Source organism: Topomyia yanbarensis, chromosome 2, assembly GCF_030247195.1.
Source record: "Topomyia yanbarensis strain Yona2022 chromosome 2, ASM3024719v1, whole genome shotgun sequence".
Lineage (NCBI taxonomy): Eukaryota > Metazoa > Arthropoda > Insecta > Diptera > Culicidae > Topomyia > Topomyia yanbarensis.
The window spans coordinates 277,317,031-277,339,061 of record NC_080671.1 but is presented as its reverse complement, the minus strand read 5'-3'; the positions used below and the strand labels follow the sequence as shown (position 1 = coordinate 277,339,061).

The 22,031-nt window shown below is 38.1% G+C and overlaps 2 pseudogenes; both read left to right on the top strand.

Annotated features, from left to right (window-relative positions):
* The first annotated feature begins 17,102 nt into the window (after positions 1-17,102).
* On the top strand, positions 17,103-18,547 carry LOC131683187 (NADH-ubiquinone oxidoreductase chain 4-like; annotated as a pseudogene).
* A 290-nt stretch (positions 18,548-18,837) lies between these two features.
* On the top strand, positions 18,838-21,264 carry LOC131680363 (NADH-ubiquinone oxidoreductase chain 5-like; annotated as a pseudogene).
* The last annotated feature ends 767 nt before the right edge of the window (positions 21,265-22,031 follow it).

Sequence of the window (22,031 nt, the reverse complement as noted above, 5' to 3'; positions counted from 1 at the left end):
AGTACTAGAAATCCTAAAACGAGGCATAAAATAAAAATAATAATTGTACATGAAGCCATGGAGCAAATGATTAAAAAAAAATGGGCCATAAAAAAATATTTGTACAATTGAAAAGAACGCCTAATATTAATAAAAGAACGCCATGGAAAAGAAATACAAAATAAAGAAAAAAAACCTGTTTTAATCCACCTAGCGGTGCAATTGTGCCTTTCTCATTTCTCTAAACTATGGCACGGAGGCTTTTTATGTTCAACATAATTGTGGAAATGTCCATTACATTCTTAGTACACTTTGCACTTATACACAATGGCATGCCAGCCACGAACTTGATGAGCTACGTGTCGACGGTGAAACACTTGAAACAAAAAAATATCATACTCCATTAGCCTAATCAGCATTAGATCAATGTTATCTGCTTGCTAACTCATTTTGTCATGCGGGGATGAGTATGTGAGGAGGGCGAAAGTCCCATGAACGAACGACTGCCCAGCTTAAATTGGTATGCTTTGTAATATAGTGGTGGTTTAAAGATGATGGGGTTGAAAGGGAGGGGTATGAAGTGGTGGTGGATTTAAGGAGATTTTTAAAGGAGGGGAGTGAACAGTAGAGGGGGGGTGTAACCCCTCTCCGTAAACCATCAACTACGCCCCTGTTAAAATCCAGAAACCTTATGCTAGTCGAAAAAAAAAATTAGCCGGGATTAGGTTGACGTTTTTCAGAGTGATTGCATAACCTTTCTATATGAGAAAGGCAAAAATGTGCAAAATCCAAAAAAGTGAATCTTCGTCAAATTTTTTTCGTGTTTGCATCAAATCTCGACGTTTTATGCACCTTGAATACATTTAGCATCAAAAATAAAAATTCTATTTTTAATTTTTCCTATAGTTTTTATGAGAAATTTCTGTGTGGCCGCACTCTGAAATCCGTAATTCCGGAACCAGAATTCCGATCGATCCAAAATTCAATAGCAGCCGATGGGAAGGTTGCACCTTTCATTTGAGACTAAGTTTGGGCAAATCGGTCCAGCCATCTCTGAGAAAAATGAGTGACATTATTTGACACATACGCACATACATACACACACACACATACACACACATACACACACATACACACACATACACACACATACATACATACACACATACACACATAACCATAACCCCAATTCCAAGGCGTGAAGCGACCCGTGCCGAGGGATGAGTGATCGAGGGGGTGAAAAAGATGCTCGATCGTTAACGGAGCCTGTGGGGTACCTGGGCAACCCCCACAGTAAGCGTCCCTTACCACGCTAATGCGGAGCTCTGCCGTGGCGGACATATATTTCTCGCGCTACTCGTGGGACTATACATGGAGACAAACAAAAATAAAAACAAACAGACGGAGGTGCCAAACCCCTTCGCAAGAGGTGGTTTGGCGAGGTCTCCCCCCCGTGGGGAGAGTAGTGGAGCGATGAGTGCTGCATCCGAAAGCACCAATGACCCCCCAGCGGCGGTAGGCAATAACCCTACCAATGCATCGGAGGGGCCAATAGCTGCGATGCGCAAAGTAGCGAAGCAACTCGATTCTATAATCGACTTTGCTAGCGCAAAGCAGAACATAGCCAAGGAGTTGAAGTTGAGCCTTCTGGAGCTCCGGAAAGCTGTTCGTGTCGCAAGACAGGAACAGCAGGCCTATGTTGAGAGGGTGGAATGTCGGGAGAGGCCCGACAGAGAAACCCAGACAGTGGCCTCCAATAGGGAGGAAAGAGAGAAGGTCGATAGAGGTTCACAGACAGTGGCCTTTACCTTCTACGGAGCAGCCACGTCGATCGGAGCGGCGACCGAGTTCCCCTCGAAGGGAAAGTGAAAGGGCAATCGCAAGACGGCATCGAATGCGAAGCGCCCTAGGAAGTCGCCAGGCGAGGGTGCCAAAACCGACACCACTCGGCGTGCAACCGTCAAGGTCAAACGCCGCCTGGGTGAGGTAAGCGAGGGCGAGAGTGACCTCGCTGTGGAGAGCGATGGTACCAGCAACCCGGCACGACCGGGGCAGGGGGGCTCAAACCCCTGGACGCTGGTTACCAAGAAAAAGCCGGCACCGAAACCGGAGGTACCGCGGCCTGCGAGGAAGGCCAAGGACATAGGCGAAGCCTTGTGGTTAAAAACCGACAAGGACAAATACGCCGATGTCCTTAAATCGAAGAAGGCGGCCGAAAGTCTCTCGGCCCTTGGGCAGGATGTGCGTAGCGTAAGACGCACCAACACGGGAGAGATGCTCCTGGTGCTGAAGCGAGGCGCACAATCAAGTGCAGTATATAAGGCCTTGGCCCAAGAGGTCCTTGGTGAGGGCGCCCAAATCAGGTCGCTAGGTGCGGAAACAACTCTCCAGTGCAAGCACTTGGACGAGTTCACGACCGCAGAAGACGTCGTCGCAGCCGTCAAGGAGCACTGCGGCGTCACAATCGAGCGGGCCTCTGTGCGATTGAGGGATGGACCCTCTGGCACCCAAGTAGCCTACCTCAGGCTACTGAATGCGGATGCCAAAAAGGTAACCGAGAAAGGGAAGCTGAAGATCGGCTGGTCGGTATGCCTTATTAGTATACCCCAGCCGCCTTCAGTGGACAGGTGCTATCGGTGCCTAGAATCCGGCCATAAAGCTTACGAATGCAAAGGCATAGACAGGAGCAAGCTATGTCGTCGATGCGGCGAGGAGGGGCATAAAGAGCGGGGGTGCACTAAGGCATATAAGTGCCTTATCTGCACCGCTAAGAAGCAAGCCCATAAACATGCTATGGGCGGACCTTCGTGTCCCTTCGGCGAGTTAAATAAGAAGAAGCCGTGAGAGTCACACAGCTAAATCTTAACCATTGTGCAGCAGCCCAACAGCTGCTGTGGCAGTCGGTCTCGGAGTCGAGGACAGATGTCGCCCTCTTATCAGACCCGTACAGCATCCCTGCCGGCAACGGCAATTGGGTGTCGGACGGGTCTGGAATGGTGGCAATCTGTACAACGGGAAGGTTCCCGGTTCAAGAGGTAATACACCCCTCCGCCGAGGGTGTGGCGATTGCCAAGATCAATGGTGTGTTCTATTGCAGCTGCTACGCCCCACCAAGGTGGCCAATAGAACAGTTCTACCAGATGATCGACAGGCTCTCGTCGGACCTCGTGGGCCGGAAACCGGTAGTAATAGCGGGAGACTTCAACGCTTGGGCAGTGGAGTGGGGCAGCCGCTGTACAAATAGCAGGGGTCAAGCGCTAATGGAAGCGTTTGCGAAACTCGATACTGTGCTAGCTAATGATGGCTCCGCTAGTACATTCCGTAGAAACGGAGTGAAGGCGTGGATTGATTTGACCTTTGCCAGCCCGAGTCTGGCTCCAGGCATGGAATGGAGGGTAGACGAAGGCTACACCCATAGCGATCATTTAGCAATCCGCTTTAAGATCAACTATGGTGTGCAGCATCCGAGGGCGGGAGATCCCTGTCAGGTACGCGGGTGGAAGTCCAATCACTTCGACAGCGAAGCTTTCACCGCGGCCCTGGGACTGGAAGCCAACACCGACAGTCTAAGCGGGGATGCGCTGGTAGCTGTTCTATCACGCGCGTGCGACGCCACTATGCCGAGAAAAACACTGTAGGATGCAAAGAGCTCGCACCGAGGATGCAAGAGAGAACCGCCGTGAAGTGTTTCGAGCTGCGAAATTAGCCCTTAACAAGGCTATTAAAAGCAGCAAGAGAGCGTGTTTCGACAACCTGTGTGAGAGTGCCAACGCGAATCCGTGGGGTGACGCCTACCGGATTGTGATGGCCAAGACCAAAGGGGGCTCCTCACCCCCAGAACGGTCTCCGGACCGGTTGGCAACGATTATCGAAGTACTCTTCCCGTCTCGAGCCACAAGCCCCTGGCCACCTGCACTACGAGACAGTGCGGGCACGGTCGAAATGGTGGCTCCAGTGACGAATGAAGAACTACTCGCAGTGGCCAAATCCCTAGCAATGAACAAAGCTCCAGGGCCGGATGGAGTTCCAAACAACGCTCTCAAGGCAGCGATCATAGCGAACCCGAACATGTTCAGGCTAGCTATGCAGAGATGCCTTGACGAGTGCCGTTTCCCCGATAGATGGAAAAGGCAGAAACTGGTGCTGTTGCCGAAGCCCGGGAAGCCGCCAGGCGACCCATCGGCGTACAGACCAATCTGTCTGATAGACACGACTGGCAAACTGCTTGAGAGGATTATCCTCAACAGGCTCACCCCGTACGCGGAAGGTACGGACGGTCTGTCAAGCAACCAGTTTGGCTTTCGGAAGGGTAAGTCCACAGTGGACGCTCTCAACTCAGTGATAAATACTGCCGAGATAGCGATTCAACGAAAAAGGCGAGGTATTCGATACTGTGCGTTAGTGACACTTGACGTGAAGAACGCATTCAACAGCGCAAGCTGGGATGCCATCGCGCTCTCGTTACACCGGCTTAGTCTACCGGTGGGTCTGTACCGGATCTTGGAAAGCTACTTCCAGAACCGCGTACTGCTATACGAGACCGATGCTGGTCAGAAAAGGGTTCCGATTACCGCCGGAGTCCCGCAGGGCTCGATCCTAGGCCCGGTGTTATGGAACCTCATGTATGACGGGGTTCTGAGACTGAAGTTCCCTCCTGGGGTCAAGATCGTCGGCTTTGCTGACGATGTAACCTTGGAGGTCTACGGGGAGTCAATTCCTGAGGTAGAACTAACCGCAGAACACGCGATCATCACGGTGGAGGAATGGATGAGCGCGAGAGGCCTGGAGCTCGCTCATCATAAGAAGGAGGTAGTTATCGCCAACAACCGCAAGTCGGCACAACATGCAGTTATCCATGTGGGAGAAGTCGCGATCACTTCACAGCGAAGTCTGAAGTCTCCCGGAGTCATTATAGACGACAAGCTGACCTTTGGCAGCCATGTCGACTATACATGCAAGAGAGCGTCGACTGCTGTTGCGGCTCTATCGAGAATGATGTCCAACAGCTCAAAGGTGTGCGCCAGTAGACGTAGGTTACTGGCAGGCGTGGCCGTATCTATCCTCACGTACGGCGGCCCGTCATGGTCAAGAGCACTGAACTGTAGGTAACCAGTTACCTACAGAAACTGGAGAGCACCTACCGCGTGATGTGCCTCAGAGTGATATCTGCCTACCGCACGGTATCACACGATGCATCCTGCGTGATAGCGAGCATGATGCCAGTCGGGCTGGTCATTCGGGAAGATGAGGAGTGCTTTGAGCTACGTGGAAATAGGGGAGCCCGCGAGCGCACCAGGGTGACCTCGGTCGCCAGATGGCAGCGTGAGTGTGACAACTCCCCGAAAGGTAGGTGGACCCACCGGCTGATACCTAGCATATCGAGCTGGGTGGGAAGACCCCATGGGGAAGTTCACTTCCACCTGACACAATTCCTGTCAGGCTATGGCTGGACAGTACCTCCACAGGTTCGGGCACGCGGAGATCCCAGTCTGCCCGGACTGCCCAGGTGTAGATGAAACTGCCGAACACATACTGTTCGTATGTCATCGGTTTGACGTCGAAAGAAGAGCAATGCTTGACGTCTATGGGCGGGACACAACCCCTGATACCCTTATTCAGCGGATGTGTCAATCGGTGGAGAAGTGGAACGCAGTCTCGGCTGCTACCATCCAGATTGCCAGTAGGCTACAGGTAATCTGGCGAACCGAGCAACAGACGACGGGCACGGCTAACTAGTGATTGGTTAGCTGGAGCGAAAAAGGCCAAGCGAAAAAAAAGGGAGTGAATGGTCTGTTCATGCCGAGGCAAGTTTGGCGCAGCGACTGGCAACCGCGTAAGGGGTAAACCCAGCCACCCCGAAGCAAGACAGAAGAGTGAGTGTATAGGCGTATAAGTGGACTGCCTCATGCCAAGACGGGAGGGTCGTAGCGTAGTATGTTGGGACTTAGCTATCGATGCCTCATGGCGTGGCAGAGGAGTGAAAGGGTGAGCATCCAAGTCAGTCTCACACGGCATGTTAAGGGTGAGCACAAAAGTCAGCCTCACATGGTATGGTAGAGGCTAGCACAAAAGTCAGCCTAGCAAGGAATAAAAAAGGTGAGCACACAAATCAGCCTCGCATGGTATGTCAGAAGTGGGGCCTAAGAAAAATGTCCCACATGGGATGCCAGGGGGAGTGACAGAGGTACAATAAAGTGGCACGATTGAGAATGAATCAGGTGATAGGGTGAGCACCCAAGTCAGCCTCACATGGTATGGGTGGGGCGAGCACAAAAGTAAGCCTAGCAAGGAATGAGTAAGGTGAGCACACAAGTCAGCCTCGCAAGGAACGAAAAAGGTGAGCACAAAAGTCAGCCTCATGTGGGAGTGTTTGAGAGTGAATCAAAGTGCGATTGAGAGAGCACCCAAGTAAGCCTCATACAGGACGTATGAACGCGTGAGTGACAGTGAATGAGTACATTTAGTACAGCCATCCCCCCAGAAGTAATACCGAGAGGTAGTTCCTGGGAAGAATGATGGCGGAGCCCAATGGAGTTTAGTCGGTATTAATGGCTGGTCACCATTCGAGTCCGACACGCCCCCAGTGCACCCCGTGTGGTAGATTGGACCCTACCGTTAGCACGTGTACTGGGCTAGGACATAAAGGTTCGAGTTCTCCATTGTAAAAAAAAACACACATACACACACATACAGACTTTTTCCGATCTCGACGAACTGAGTCGAATGGGATATGACACTCGGCCCTCCGGGCCGGGATTAGGTTGACGTTTTTCAGAGTGATTGCATAACCTTTCTATATGAGAAAGGCAAAAAGCAACATATAATACGGGTACATGATTTTTAATGAAAAGTTAAAAAAAGCTGCAATGTCGATAAAAATCAATTTAAAATGGTAGAAAATATAAAGCCAGAAAGTGGGGTTTTGTTTTCATTTACGAGTCAAGAAGACTGTCGTATAAAAAATGGGATATGATAAAAACATGAAAAAGATGCAATCGAAGGAAAGGTTGCGAATAAAAGTAATATAAATTGAATACATGGAAAAAGGGCAATCAGAATGAAGGTTGCAAAACACTTATAACAAAATCGAATACAAGAGATGGTCAGAGTCCGAGAAACCTGAACCAAACTAAGAAAAAAAATACAGAAATGCCAGAGTCAAAGGACCTTAGCCGATCACAATGTTATAAAAAGAAACATATAAGAAGGCCTGAGTCAGTAAACCAGAGCCAAAATAAAAGTAGAGCCAAAAGCCAGAGTCAAAGGACCAGAGCTAGAGCCAAAATTATAGGGGGGTCTCACGTATTTTCTAAATCGGATCGTGTAAGCTATACTACGATTTGAAACTCCGGAGTAAACAATGCCGAAGCATCGAGATGGGAACACAAGAATGAATGAGCAAGGGGAAGTCGGACCCCTGGAGTGAAAAGGGTATATGATACACAAGGAAACTGACGCCAGGATGTATGATAAATGAATGAAGTACGAACGAGTGTTTAAAATTTCAGATAGGACGAAAAAGTTGACAAACGAGACCGAATCAAGTAAGGGCGAAAAGGGTGAAGAGCCGGAATAATGGGAAAATAAGGGAACAAATGGGAACAATAAAATATATGTGACGAACACCGTCAGAAAAAGAAAAAAGTGCCAGAGGCATTAGAAAATTATTGAGTAATTTATATTCGAAAGAGACGTCTGGCAAACACGCTTAAAGTATTTGAATTTACCAAAGAGGCGCACGGTGTCTTTTTTTAACAACTTTATGCAAAAAAATTCAGCATCTCTGAAACTTCATGATATGAAAGAATGGGCTTTCCCCTTTCATTTGAAACCAAAATCAAAATAATCCGTCGGGGGGTCTAGAGCAACTTTTTTTTTGAAGTTTTTTTTTCGTGAAAACATAGATTTTACAATGAAACTAGTTCATATTTCTGCCCCTAGATGGTGTTTTAGACATTCGAACAGCACTAAAAGTGAGAATCTGATAGATTATTTAATTGTCTACAACTTTGTTACCAACTAAAACCCGATTTGAAATTATCCCGAAAAGTAGTTTAATATTTTAACGAATTCTAAGTCTAAGTTAGTTTCACAGAAGACCTAGTGGTTTGTTAATTCACAAGCACTTTTTATATTTGCCAAATAATTGAGTTTAGTTCAATAGTGAATTCAGCGGAATTTGAGGGCTTGGAAAGTCATCTTTTAGCTGAAAATTATAATTCCCTGATACAGGGCACCATTCATATTTTTGGGATGAGAAGTTTTAGATAAGTGTTGACCAAACTAGTATGATATTAATATTCTTTTCCATGATGGTAAGTGATTACTCCCGCAGAAACAGCCTTTTCAATTAATAATAATCTTCTTCATTTTTTCGATTGTTTTCAGGGATGACTGATAACTCTTCTTACACGAATCTCCTACTCTGTTAGCATCTTCGTATAAAATTGACTTGTCCTGAACTTCAACCTTTATATTTGAACAAACTCAATAAAACTGTTAACACCATTGCAATATTTCGCGGATTTCATTGCAACGCTTGGTTCAAAACGCTGATTATCCGTTTTCAAAATTAACTCAATGTGACAAACAGTGAACAAAAAACTTTGAGTTTTTGGATCAAGACAATTTTTTGGGATATATTCTAGTACTTCTATGTATATAAGGTTATTGTTGTACTCAAATCATATTTTGTTTTCAAAAGTAATACATATCGCATAATCTAGGATCAATTTAGTAACGATATCTCGCCTAATTGATAGGAAATGGCCGTAAAATCCAACTGCCACAATATGCTTTGCGGAGAAAATTTGAATAAATCATTTCACACTAGCCACTAATTTGGGCAGTTACTGCTGTGGTTTGCGTTAAATTAGAAACGGTGTGTCCCAACATTTCGTCTTGAACGGAATTATAATAGCTGACTTAAGCGATCATAACCGAAATTATACGAGGTATGGTCCTTTCTAAAACACCCGTGTAACAAAACATAAATGTAAGCAAACCCTTGTAACCAATCCATACCTTCCGATGAATGGTAGTCCCTTCGAACCTATCGGGAAAGATTACAAACCAAAAGCACAAATAGTTTTCTGACTATGTCAAACATCCTTATTTTCAGAAGTTCAATTAGAATTGTCAACGTAATGAATCCCGTCTAATATGTTCATGCCACTAAACCCAACTATTTTTTTTGGTAATGTAATAAGTGCGAGAAAACATATTTCCAAACCACTAGGCCTCGTGTGAAACTATCTTAGATATAACTTTGTTAAAATCTTAAACAACTTTTCCGGATGATTTCAGATCAATTTTTAGTGGTCAACAAACTTGTAGACAACTAAATTTTCTATCAAATTCTCACTTTTAGTGTTGTTCGAATGTATAAAGCACCATCTAGGGACAGAAATATGAACTATCTCCAGTAGTAAAACTTATATTGTTACGAAAAAAACTTCAAAAAAAAAAGTTGCTCTGGACCCCCCGACGGATTATTTTGATCTTAGTTTCAAATGAAAGGGGAAAGCCCATTCTTTCATATTCCGAAGTTTCAGAGATGCTGAATTTTTTTGCATAAAATTGTTCTAATAAATACACCGTGAGGCGTTTCATGAACCCGTCCAACGTACTGGTTTGAACTTCGAGATATGTGAAGAATTATGAGGTTAAAACGAAACAAGCGAAAAGATAAAGTGGAAATCGAAATTATAAAAAATATATATATTTATATAGATAGAAAGCAAGAGAAGTACCCGTAAAAAAAATTTAATTCGTTAAAAAGAAACAAATTATTCAAGTAAACAAATTGCAACAAAAAGCTCCGAAGTTTTGAATCTGGATGAAGAATGAAAATAAGAAGATTTTCGGTTGATTTCTGGCCACTATGCGACAAAGAGTGGAACAAAAGAAAGAAATGTATTGAGCGTTCTGGATGTGGTGAACTATTTTAAGTACAACTAATATAAATTTCATTTATTATATTCCAACGGTTAGGTCCATCCACTTTACGGTAGGACGCAAATCTTCGGAAGGCGATGGGAGGATTCGACATAAAAGTCGAAATTCGAACATAGGCATAGTTGGTATGGTATATCATCTTATAAGGTATCGATTATGTATATTTATCACTATTACACTACACTATCTATCTACACTATATTATTTATCCACGTGAGAAATTAGACAATTCCATCGAGATCAATTAATTAAAGCCAAATAATTTCGACTAAAGATACTAATTAACGTTCAAGCTAACATTTGATACTAGCTCACCTTTTATGTACAGAGGCAATAACTAACATTAATAATCTTTTCGAGGAAGTGTTTTTAATAAGAACACTCGAGAAGATTAAACTAACCACTAACATTTTTGAGCAACTATTAAGGCCATTACAAATATTTTTTAAAAATTATGTCACCCCCCCCCTTCAAAATCGCTGAAAAAAATCAGGGGGCAAATAATTTTTTTAAATTAACCAGAATTCAAAAAATTGTCACGTTTTATAGAACAACAATAGCTTCCATAGAGTTTTGCTTTTCGTAACTGAAAACTATTATGGTAGTTTTAGAAATTACCATCCCATGATAATTTTTATTTTGACCATTCTCGGGTAAATGTGAAGTTTAAATGAGATCATCGATCCAGTCCAACACCAAATGAAACGTTTGCTGGTCGCAGAAGGAAGGACCCATCTGTGTATTATCAAACAAACATCCCGATCAGAGTCTGATAACAAATTGAGAACTAAACTTGATGTTGTGATGTAGTAGGGAATGATTGCTCAGGTTGTTATCATTTTGGTCGTTTTAACGGTTAAAAGATCAAAATCGAAAGCAGAAAAATTGCACTATGACATCAAACAGAAAACTATTCATGCTATCAGTGAAAGCAAATTGAAAACTCATTGAGATGGTGAAATATTTCATTGATAACAAAATAAGTAATCAATTTGATGAAATAGAAACAAACATTTTTTTCTAAAAATGTAAGCACATCAAAATGAGATCAAAATATGATGTTATATCTGAAAAAGTTTAAACTGATATCAAAATAAGATTTCAATTTGATGCTTGATATCAAAATATGTTGTCTATTTGCTGTAATTTTGATGTTGGACTTTGCTCGGGATCTCATGGAAAGGCTAATACAGACCGACTTCTGAATCGATTCCATTTTAAACGCAACAGTCGATAGAGACAGAATCGATTGTTGCATTCGAAAATAATTTCGATACGGAAACAATCTGAATTCAAATCAAACTCCTGGAGATTTATATGTGGTTCAATATTCAATATACATGAGCTTTACCGAAAGGTTTTTGACATTTAAAAAATTCATATGGGATAGTAGTATTCATACCGTATATCCGCAGCCATATGTGCGATTCTTATGAACTTGATCAGATCAAAATCTGCTACTAAACCTTACATTTAAGGCTAAGCTTGTGAAAATCGAATAAGCCGTTTTCCAAGAACTCGAAGAGACATTAATTCTGAAATATTCCAAGAACCAGAAACATGCGAAATTTTCGAGATAGACGCTGGAATCAAAAGAACTTTGTCTGGCCATCAGCGATCAAGAATGCTCTAGCAAAACTAAATATAGATCTTACAAATAATGGTATCATCGGCACTTACCGCAGGAAGAACCGGGAATCCATTATCGATGTCAATTTTTGTAGCCTTGGAGTAACCGGAAAGATGGACTGAAAAGTGTGCGAGGATATATCCACAGCGACCACCAAGCGATTTGGTACAGCATTGATAACAGGACTATGAACTACACATGAATATGAATATGTAGGAGATTTATAAACGAGTGAAGATGGAAAACAGCGATTTTTCACAGGAACGTGTCCGTCGAAGAACTTGAATTTAAGGGTATCCTCTTCAACCTAAATGCGAACGAGTTCACGGCACTACTAACAAAGGCGTGTAATGCGACCATACCAAGGGATGGGAAACTGAGAAACGGTCGCCGGGTGCAATACGACGATTATCGATCTACGTATAAGTTGCCTCCGAGCTTGGAGAAGAAGTCGGAGATCACTTCGGTTTCTCATCTCGCTCAGTTCAGAAGCTAGAAATCGCTCCGCTGCAATAGCAGGGCAAGTAATCAAATTTATCCGCGCGACGCTTGGCAAAAATTGATTCCTTCTGCCTAGTGTGTGATACGTGAACAAACAATGAGTGATAATGCCAAGCAAAAGTATATCACGATGCAGGCAAACTGTGTTGCTGTTGACTACACGAAATATCCGGTAATACCATCAATTCATGAAGGGGAGCAAATGTTGAAGGTGAACTTGAAGTTCAACGTAGCTTGCGGTACTTTATGCGGTGCAATTCCACCATTTACGTCATGCGGTACTGAATATGTTAAAAAATATTAGTCAATCAGAATCATTCGCCTCCCAGAACAACATGAAACACATCATCGAATGTAATAACATTTTATACAGTATCCCAACGTATATAGATGTTGACAGCATTGAAATAAAGATACATGACCTGGCACCACGTACTAGTTCCTTCGCTATCAAACAAATCCTGTCAAAATACGGAGAGGTGAATAGTGTTAAGGAAGATAGTTGGAGGAACTACTTCCCAAGACTCCGCAACGGAGTTCGTGTGGTGAGAATGCGTCCGACAAAACCTATTCCCTCTTACTTGACTTTCACATGCAAATCACCTCATGGTGTTGAATATTCTCAACGAACACTAGTCACGCACCCAGGACAGATTCCTACCTGTCAATGTTGTGATCATCCGCTACACCACGGGAAACCTTGCGCAGAGACTGCTAAAGAAATTCCACCTGATACGACCAAAGCCGGTATACAATCATCGTATGTTAAACCACAACCAGTTGGTAAACCAACGACTGCAGACTGGGCATTCACAACCACCAGCTCAACAACGATCGGTCCCAGTACCACTAAACTAACTGCCATTACCAACATCGAAGTAACAACGATTACAGTAAATGTTTCTAAACCAACAACCAACACCACCAATAAGGAATCTAATACCGATGAAGAAGGATTTACAATAGCGACCCGTAAGCACAAACAACAAATAAGAACATCCGACGATGAGCAAGATGAATGCAGTACCGATGATGACATGGACGTAAACGAAAACGCGAGAGAAGACGGACCAAATGACCCCCAAGGTGCGCTCCACGGCTCAGTTGTGCTCACGCATTGTGCCGTGTCAAATATATTTAAAATTAAAAAAGAAGTCAGAAAGCTCGAGGGAAGCGAGCTGCAAGAACCGCTCTCAACAAAGCAGTCAAGCTGTACAAGAAAGCCTTGCCACAAAGCCAACGCGAATTTCCTTAGGAGAGATCTACAAAGTTGGCATAACAAAGATAAAAGGCTCAGTTGCACCACCTGAAAGGTGCCCGGAAAAGATGGAGGTCACCATCGAAAGGTTTTCCCCCACAACATGAATCTATTTACGTTGTACAGTGAGGAGGATGATCACAAAGATGAAGATCGATTTACCAACAAACAGCTTATCGAGATGGCGAAAGCCATAAAAGTGAAGCGATACATAAGAGCCTGGATATGTTCAAAACGATCCGATAATTGGAAGCGACAAAAGCTGATGTTGCTTCCGATGTCGGGACAACATGGAAATCTTTCAGCGTAGTCAATATATCCCTTGGTAATGTTAGAGAGAAGGAGTAATCCTGAACAAGCTAACGAAGTACGCGGACCGTGAGAACGGCATCTCATGTAATTCGGCTTCCTTATAGGCAGGGCTACAATGAAATCCATCCAAACGGTTGTGGGAGCTGTGGAGACAGCAGAGATAAGGATTTCGTGGTGCTCCCTTAGACGTGAAGAATGCTTCAATAGTACTAGCTGGGAAGCAATCGCCCATTCGCTGTACAGCATGAGTAACTCTGCAGGATATTATAGAGCTACTTTCAGTACCGAACACTGATCTACGAGACAGACAAGGGGGAATCACAACTACAACTGACGTTCCTCGACTCGACGCTGTGGAACGCAGTGTACGATGGAGTATTGAAGCTGAACCTTCCCAGAGATATAACGATTTTTGGCTTCACGGATGATGTGGTGTTCCAAGTAATCGGACAATCGCTAGAAGAGGAGACACTCGACACGGAGACGATTGCCCAAGCTTAAAAAGTCGAGTTTCAGAGTGATTGCACAGTCTTCCTTATATGAAAAACCTTTGACCGATTTTCATGCCTTGTGTGTACAGTCGGTCCTTATGCCGCCACAACGGAACGAAAACTATTCAAGCAACCAAAAGTTAATACCTTAATGTACTCTTAAATGTTTACATTAAGTTCATAGAGAACTTTCAAGCTTTTATTGGGAATTTAGAAATTGCACTGTTCGGAAAATTATTTAAAACGAAAACTTTAGCATCCCTTTCCTATGTGAACTTTTGATTGATTCAGTAATGTTTGCTTGAATTTTTCTAGTAAAACAAATAGCTCAACCCCGCTATACGAAATCACCCTGCGGAAACGTCCACGAGAACAATCGAAAGAAAATGTAAAAAGAAAAAAAATTGTGTTTATTAAAATAAATATTTATTTTTTGTTTGCCCCCCCCTTCAGAAAAAAATTTGTACTTGGACATAATTTTTAAAAAAGATTTGTAATGGCCTAATGAATACCGTTTATCGTAAACGATAATGGAAAAACAAAAAATAAAAGCAACATGTTTGTATCATTTTATAGCTATCGTCAATAATGCCACCAGTAGGGACATTTTTATTTGAACCGTCCTCAGAAGTCAGGCAGACCCACAAATGAATGGAAAGGAAGCAGCCGGGAGAACGTCAGAGACAATGGTGAAATATATGATGACAGAAGACTGAGAGAAGAAGGTGTGGGTTGTGTCATCAGGATTGGCCGATTACGGGAGAGATGGAAAGTAAAGGAGCGAAAGGATCGATTTAGCAACGATCGGCGAGAAGCAGATTATGTTTTCATCGCTTATCGAAACTAACGATAAGAAGATGTTTCAACAGAACCAATTAAAATCCTATAAACTAAATCAACTACAAGTGAAGACTACACAGCAACGTTAATTTCAACCAACGTCATCGAGTAAGTCAACAACAAGACATCAAAAAAGCATACAAATTTTCTGGAGAAACACCATATAAAATCAACATCCATCGTTTCACACATCAAACTCAACTCATAACAAACGAAATGCATCAGCATCAAATAACCAATCAGCAGAAGTTATCTTCAACAAAAATTAACAACTAAAACGAAGCTACCACCACACATTCCACAGAAAGTCTATCAAACACCAAACTGCGACTACCAAAAACGTCACATGTATAACTGTACCAGCAGACACCACAGAAATTCAATCGGAGCCTAAACATCTAAAGATTATAATTATGGTCAGCGAATACATCTACTAAAGTCAGACATGATCTACCAACATGAGAACTGTTGCAAAGGAAGCACGCGTCTACGTCATATATCATCGATATAGCAGCAGATTAGCAACAATCGAAACACCCGAGTAACGACAACAATACACCCACGCCTGATTTTCAAAGTCGAGCAGCCACAGGAATACAAAATATCTGGAAAATAACTCAATAATGAAATCAACCGAAACCACACATCAGCATAGTCGGCGATTGGTGGGCCTGGCGACCAAATACTAATCAAGACATCATCGAGGCTTCTGAGGACCATCGTAAGGATAGGATTAGTAGGGCAGAAGTATTAAGACAACAACGTGTAGAGAATCACGGAGTATTTAAAATAAGTACATGTAAATGAATATGTGATTATTGTAATTTTCTCCCAACACATCCAATCTTGATTCCGATACCTTTCTTCAAAAGGAACCGACATCAAGCTTGGGAGAGAGGGGATATGCAGAGCCGATAACCTTCTCAAGGTACAATCCCTGTAAACTTTCCATTTGCATCAAATAATGAAAACTAGATTTCATGGATAGGTTACATCATATGGCAACGGCCTTTAAACCAAGCTATTTGTTTAACACACGGGCACCGACGTTGTACCTAGGTCATGTACTTCGAACTAAGCAACAACCGCCGCTGTGTGTTTTAAGATGCTTGCGTTTTCACGGGCGCGACTGTTTATTGTTTTTAAAATTGCCACAGCAAACCACGAGTAACCAACTGCTCTCGCGAGTAAAGTGGGAATGTTTTGTTTTTAGGCGTCGTGATCTCCGGGCTTCTCTTTGGGACATGTGACACTCATGTATATAAGAAGTCACAATGATTTGTAAAGAATTCAGACGGTACTGAGTGATCGCCCGGCCGCGACCGGCGCGTGAAGTAAGTAGAATTTCATCATAAGAAATGCATTGAAATTAATTCGAAGTAGTGAAGAAAAACTAGAGCAGGGAAAGTTAGGAAAATCAACGTAGGATGTAAATGAAGTGTATAATTACATAAGTGTGATAAAGTGAATAATAAAAACAATTAGTAAGCAGGCCGCTCGGTTGTGCTTATTCACTGGGGAGTCGTTCGTTCATGGGACTTTCGCCCTTCTTACACACCCACCCCCGCATGACAAAATGAGTTAGCAAGCAGATAACATTGATCTAATGCTGATTAGGCTAATGGAGTATGATATTTTTTTGTTTCAAGTGTTTCACCGTCGACACGTAGCTCATCAAGTTCGTGGCTGGCATGCCATTGTGTATAAGTGCAAAGTGTACTAAGAATGTAATGGACATTTCCACAATTATGTTGAACATAAAAAGTCTCCGTGCCATAGTTTAGAGAAATGAGAAAGGCACAATTGCACCGCTAGGTGGCTTAAAACAGGTTTTTAAAATATTAAAACTAATGACAAATTTATTTATTAATTTTATTATTATAATAATATTTATATTTAGTTGTATTACTTTTATTTCTAGAAGAAAACATTTACTTTGTACTCTTTTGAGATTAGAATTTATGGTTTTAATTTTATTTTTATTATTATATTTAAATTTTAGAAATTTTGAAGGATATTTTAGAATATTTTTTTTAAGATTTTGTGTATGTGAGGGGATTTTAGGTTTATAAATTTTAGTGTCAATAATTCGAACTCATGGAAATGATTATTTTCAAAGATTTTCAATTTTACAATGTTAAAATTTATTTTTATATTAATATTTATAATATTTTTATTTATTAATAAAAATATTTATTGAATAATACAAAATTTATTATTTTTAGTTTCTTTAATTTTTATAATTAATATTAGATTTTATTATTATTTTTGTGAAATTTCTTATTATTTTGGAATAGATATAATTTCTTATGGATTAATTTTATTAAGAATTTGAATTTGCAGTTTAATATTAATAGCTAGAGAAAAAGTTATTCAATTAAATAGTTATATTAATTTTTGTATTTATAATTATTTAATTATTATTAATGTTATTATTAACTTTTAGTTCAATAAGAATTTTTATATTTTATTTATTTTTTGAAAGTAGATTAATTCCTACATTATTTTTAATTTTAGGATGAGGATATCAACCAGAACGTTTACAAGCAGGAATTTATTTATTATTTTATACTTTATTAGCATCATTACCTTTATTAATTGGAATTGGTATATATATATATATATATATATATATATATATATATATATATATATATATATATATATATATATATATATATATATATATATATATATATATATATATATATATATATATATATATATATATATATATATATATATATATATATATATATATATATATATATATATATATATATATATATTAAGTTATATAAAAAAATAATTTTGATTTTTATATTTATGTATAGTTTTTGCTTTTTTGGTAAAAATACCAATATTTTTGGTTCATTTATGATTACCAAAAGCTCATGTAGAAGCTCCAATTTCTGGTTCAATAATTTTAGCTGGAGTATTATTAAAATTAGGGGGATATGGCTTATTTCGAATATTTGCTTTATTACAAATTTTAGGAATAAAATTTAATTTTGTATGAATTAGAATTAGATTAATTGGAGGAGTTTTAGTAAGTTTAATTTGTTTATTACAAATAGATTTAAAAGCTTTATTTGCTTATTCATCAGTTGCTCATATAGGAATTGTTTTAAGTGGTTTATTAACAATAAGTTATTAAGGATTAAATGGAGCATATAGATTAATAATTTCTCATGGTTTGTGTTCTTCAGGACTTTTTTGTTTAGCTAATATTAGATATGAACAAATAAGAAGACGAAAATTATTAATTAATAAAGGTATAATAAATTTTATTCCTAGATTATCTTTATGATGATTTTATTATGTTCAAGAACTATGGCAGCTCCTCCAACTTTAAATTTATTAGGTGAAATTTCTTTAATAAATAGAATTATTAGATGATCTTGATTAACAATAATTGGTTCAATATTTTTATCATTTTTTAGAGCAGCTTATACATTATATTTATTTGCTTATAGACAACATGGAAAATTTTATTCTAGAATTTCATTTTTTTCAACGGGATTAATCCGATAATATTTATTATTAATAATACATTGATTACCTTTAAATTTATTAATTATAAAAAGATTTTTTTTATATTATGACTTTAATTTAAATAGTTTAATTAAAATATTGATTTGTGGTGTCAAAGATATGAATTTTCATTTTAGATCGTGTTAAATTTAAATTATTGTAAAAATAGCTTTTATATTTTATTATTTTTTAGTATTATATTATTTATATCTAGATTAAAATTTTTATTAATTAATTTAGTTTATTTTATTGAATGAGAAATTATTTCTTTACATTCTATATCAATTGTTATAACTTTTTTATTTGATTGAATAAGTTTAATATTTATATCATTTGTTTTATTTATTTCTTGTTTAGTAATTTTTTATAAAAAACAATATATAGAAGAAGATTTTAATATTAATCGATTTATTTTATTAGTATTAATATTTGTATTATCAATAATAATATTAATTATTAGACCAAATTTAATTATAATTTTATTTGGTTGAGATGGTTTAGGATTAGTTCCTTATTGTTTAGTAATTTATTTTCAAAATGTAAAATCTTATAATGCAGGAATATTAACTGCATTATCTAATCGTATTGGAGATGTTGCTTTATTATTAGCAATTGCTTGAATATTAAATTATGGTAGATGAAATTATATTTATTATTTAGAAATTATAAAAAAAGACTTTTGTATAATAATTATTGGTTATTTAGTAATATTGGCTGCTATAACAAAAAGAGCCCAAATTCCTTTTTCTTCTTGATTACCTGCAGCCACAGCAGCCCCTACTCCTGTATCAGCATTAGTTCATTCATCAACTTTAGTAACAGCTGGAGTTTATTTATTAATTCGTTTAAATTTATTAATTATTGATAGAAAAATTAGTCAAATTTTATTATTAATTTCTGGTTTAACAATATTTATGGCTGGATTAGGAGCTAATTTTGAATTCGATTTTAAAAAAATTATTGCTTTATCTACTTTAAGACAATTAGGTTTAATAATAAGAATTTTGTCAATGGGATATATAAAATTAGCTTTTTTTCATTTATTAACTAATGCTTTTTTTAAAGCATTATTATTTATATGTGCAGGTGCTGTAATTCATTGTATAAGAAATATTCAAGATATTCGATTTATAGGAAATTTAAGAATACGAATAGGGGAGAATGAGGAGACTTGATCCCCGGGGAGACTTAATCCCATCATTATAACACAAAGGCGGATCAGAATACGTTAATCGAATATACTAGAAAGTTGCGCAGTTTTATCTAAACATATGTTTCTTTAACAGAAAAAAATAAATTGGACATGTGTTACTGAATTTTTACCGATTCAAAGAAAAAAATCTCGGAAGAACTGAAGAAGATTTATTTTCTAAATTTTCAAACTTTTATACAATTTATAAAGTAACCCACTACATACTATATTTTTGCATTCAGAATTACAGGAGAATGTCAATTATATGAATACGTTATGATTGAGCTGATTTTTTTGTTCAGCTACACTTGTGCTAAAATTTGCTGAAATAGATGCTATGGGTTCACTTGATCCCTTCAAATTTGTGGAGATTTGATCCCCTTCGCCATGCTTCATACACACCACTGAAAATAACCAAATTCACACCAGAGCAATTGAAGTCATTGTTGCCATAAAATAACAAAAAATACTGTCAAAAATGAACGCTTCATCGTACAGAAACTTAACTGTAATTGATACTACAGTGGGGGAGACCATGCATCCCACATTTGACGTTCCTCAACCATAATAACGACATTGCACAGAGATTTGGGGAATTCGTAAAAAAAATCTTGTGAGAGATGCGTAATATGTAGTAACAAATATAGTAATATGTAATCACAACAATTTAATCAATACCACAATACATTTATAACATTGAATGGGGTTAGGTACCTATTTTTGTCCTATTAGGGAGAATACCACATTATTTCATTATTAATTTTATTATTTCAGCTTCTTTGCTTTGTTATTAGGAGCCATTTTTTATTTCGATTATAGAGGTTTTAGCCTTAAGGTCATTCGCCTCTTATTAAGAGCCAATATAATAACAAAATTGTCTTGAGAATGGTGAATATCTTCTGTTTGAGCGCAGCAAAAACTCTAATCGAGTACCCCAATTATTGCAACACCATTTGAGCCAATGCGTTAAGCAAAGATATCAGAAGCTGCTCTAACCAAAGGCTTCAGATGGGTAGTATGATAATAGAAAAAGGGTAAAAATAGGCTTACTACCCTACATGCTCTTTTAAACACGTTTTCAAAAAATAATCAAGTGTCCCCAAATTAGGGATCGAGTCTCCACTAATCAAAGAATTTTCCAGTTTTTTGTTGTTTTCCAAAAATGCTCAAAGCTCATGTCCAGTATAATATTTCCATGTAATTTTTTTATGATTATCAGTCAACCCTAGAAACAATATAAAACTACAAAAAATACATAGTTTTTATATCATTCCACGGAGTAGGATTGAAAAATAAAAAAGGGGATCAAGTCTCCTCAGTCTCCCTACCAATAGTATGCGGATGTTTTAATGTAGCTAATTTAGCTTTATGTGGAATACCTTTTTTAGCAGGGTTTTATTCTAAAGACTTAATATTAGAAATAGTAAGAATGTCTTATTTAAATTGCTTTTCTTTTTTTTCTTTTTTTTCTACAGGTTTAACTGTTTGTTATTCTTTTCGATTAGTATATTATTTAATAACAGGAGAATATAATGGAATTTCATTAAATAAATTAAGAGAAAATAGATGAACAATAATTTTTGGGATTTTTTGATTAATATTTATAGCTATTATTGGAGGAAGAATATTAAATTGATTAATATTTTTTAATCCAGTAATAGTTTGTTTACCTTTTATAATAAAATTTTTAACATTATTAGTTTGTTTATTAGGTGGATTATTTGGTTATTTAATTAGTAATGTTTCTTTTTTTATAAATAAATCTTTTTATTTTTATAATTTTAGAAGATTTTTTGGATGAATATGATTTCTACCAATAATTTCTACTTTTAGATTAGTAAAAAAATTTTTGTTAATTGGATTTATAAGATTAAAAATTTTTGATCAAGGCTGAAGAGAATATTTTGGAGGACAATTATTATATATTCAATTAAAAAATTATTCTTTATATATTCAAGAATTTCTGAATAATAATTTAAAAATTTATTTATTGAGATATATAATATGATTATTTATTTTAGTTATTTTATCATTTTTAAATTATTTCAATAGCTTATATATAGAGCATAATATTGAAGATATTAAGGAAATTATTTTAATTTTTAAATAAATTATTTATAAAAAAATATTTTTATTTTTACATTGAAAATGTAATGTTTTAATTAAACTATATAAATAAAATATGATGATCAAGAAAAAGCTGCTAACTTTTTTCTTTAATGATTTAATTCCATTTATATTTTTAAAAATTAATTTAATTGGAATATAAATGTTCATTGAAATCATTAACAGTGATATACCTCTTTTTGGTTTCAATTAAAATAAGATAAATTGAAA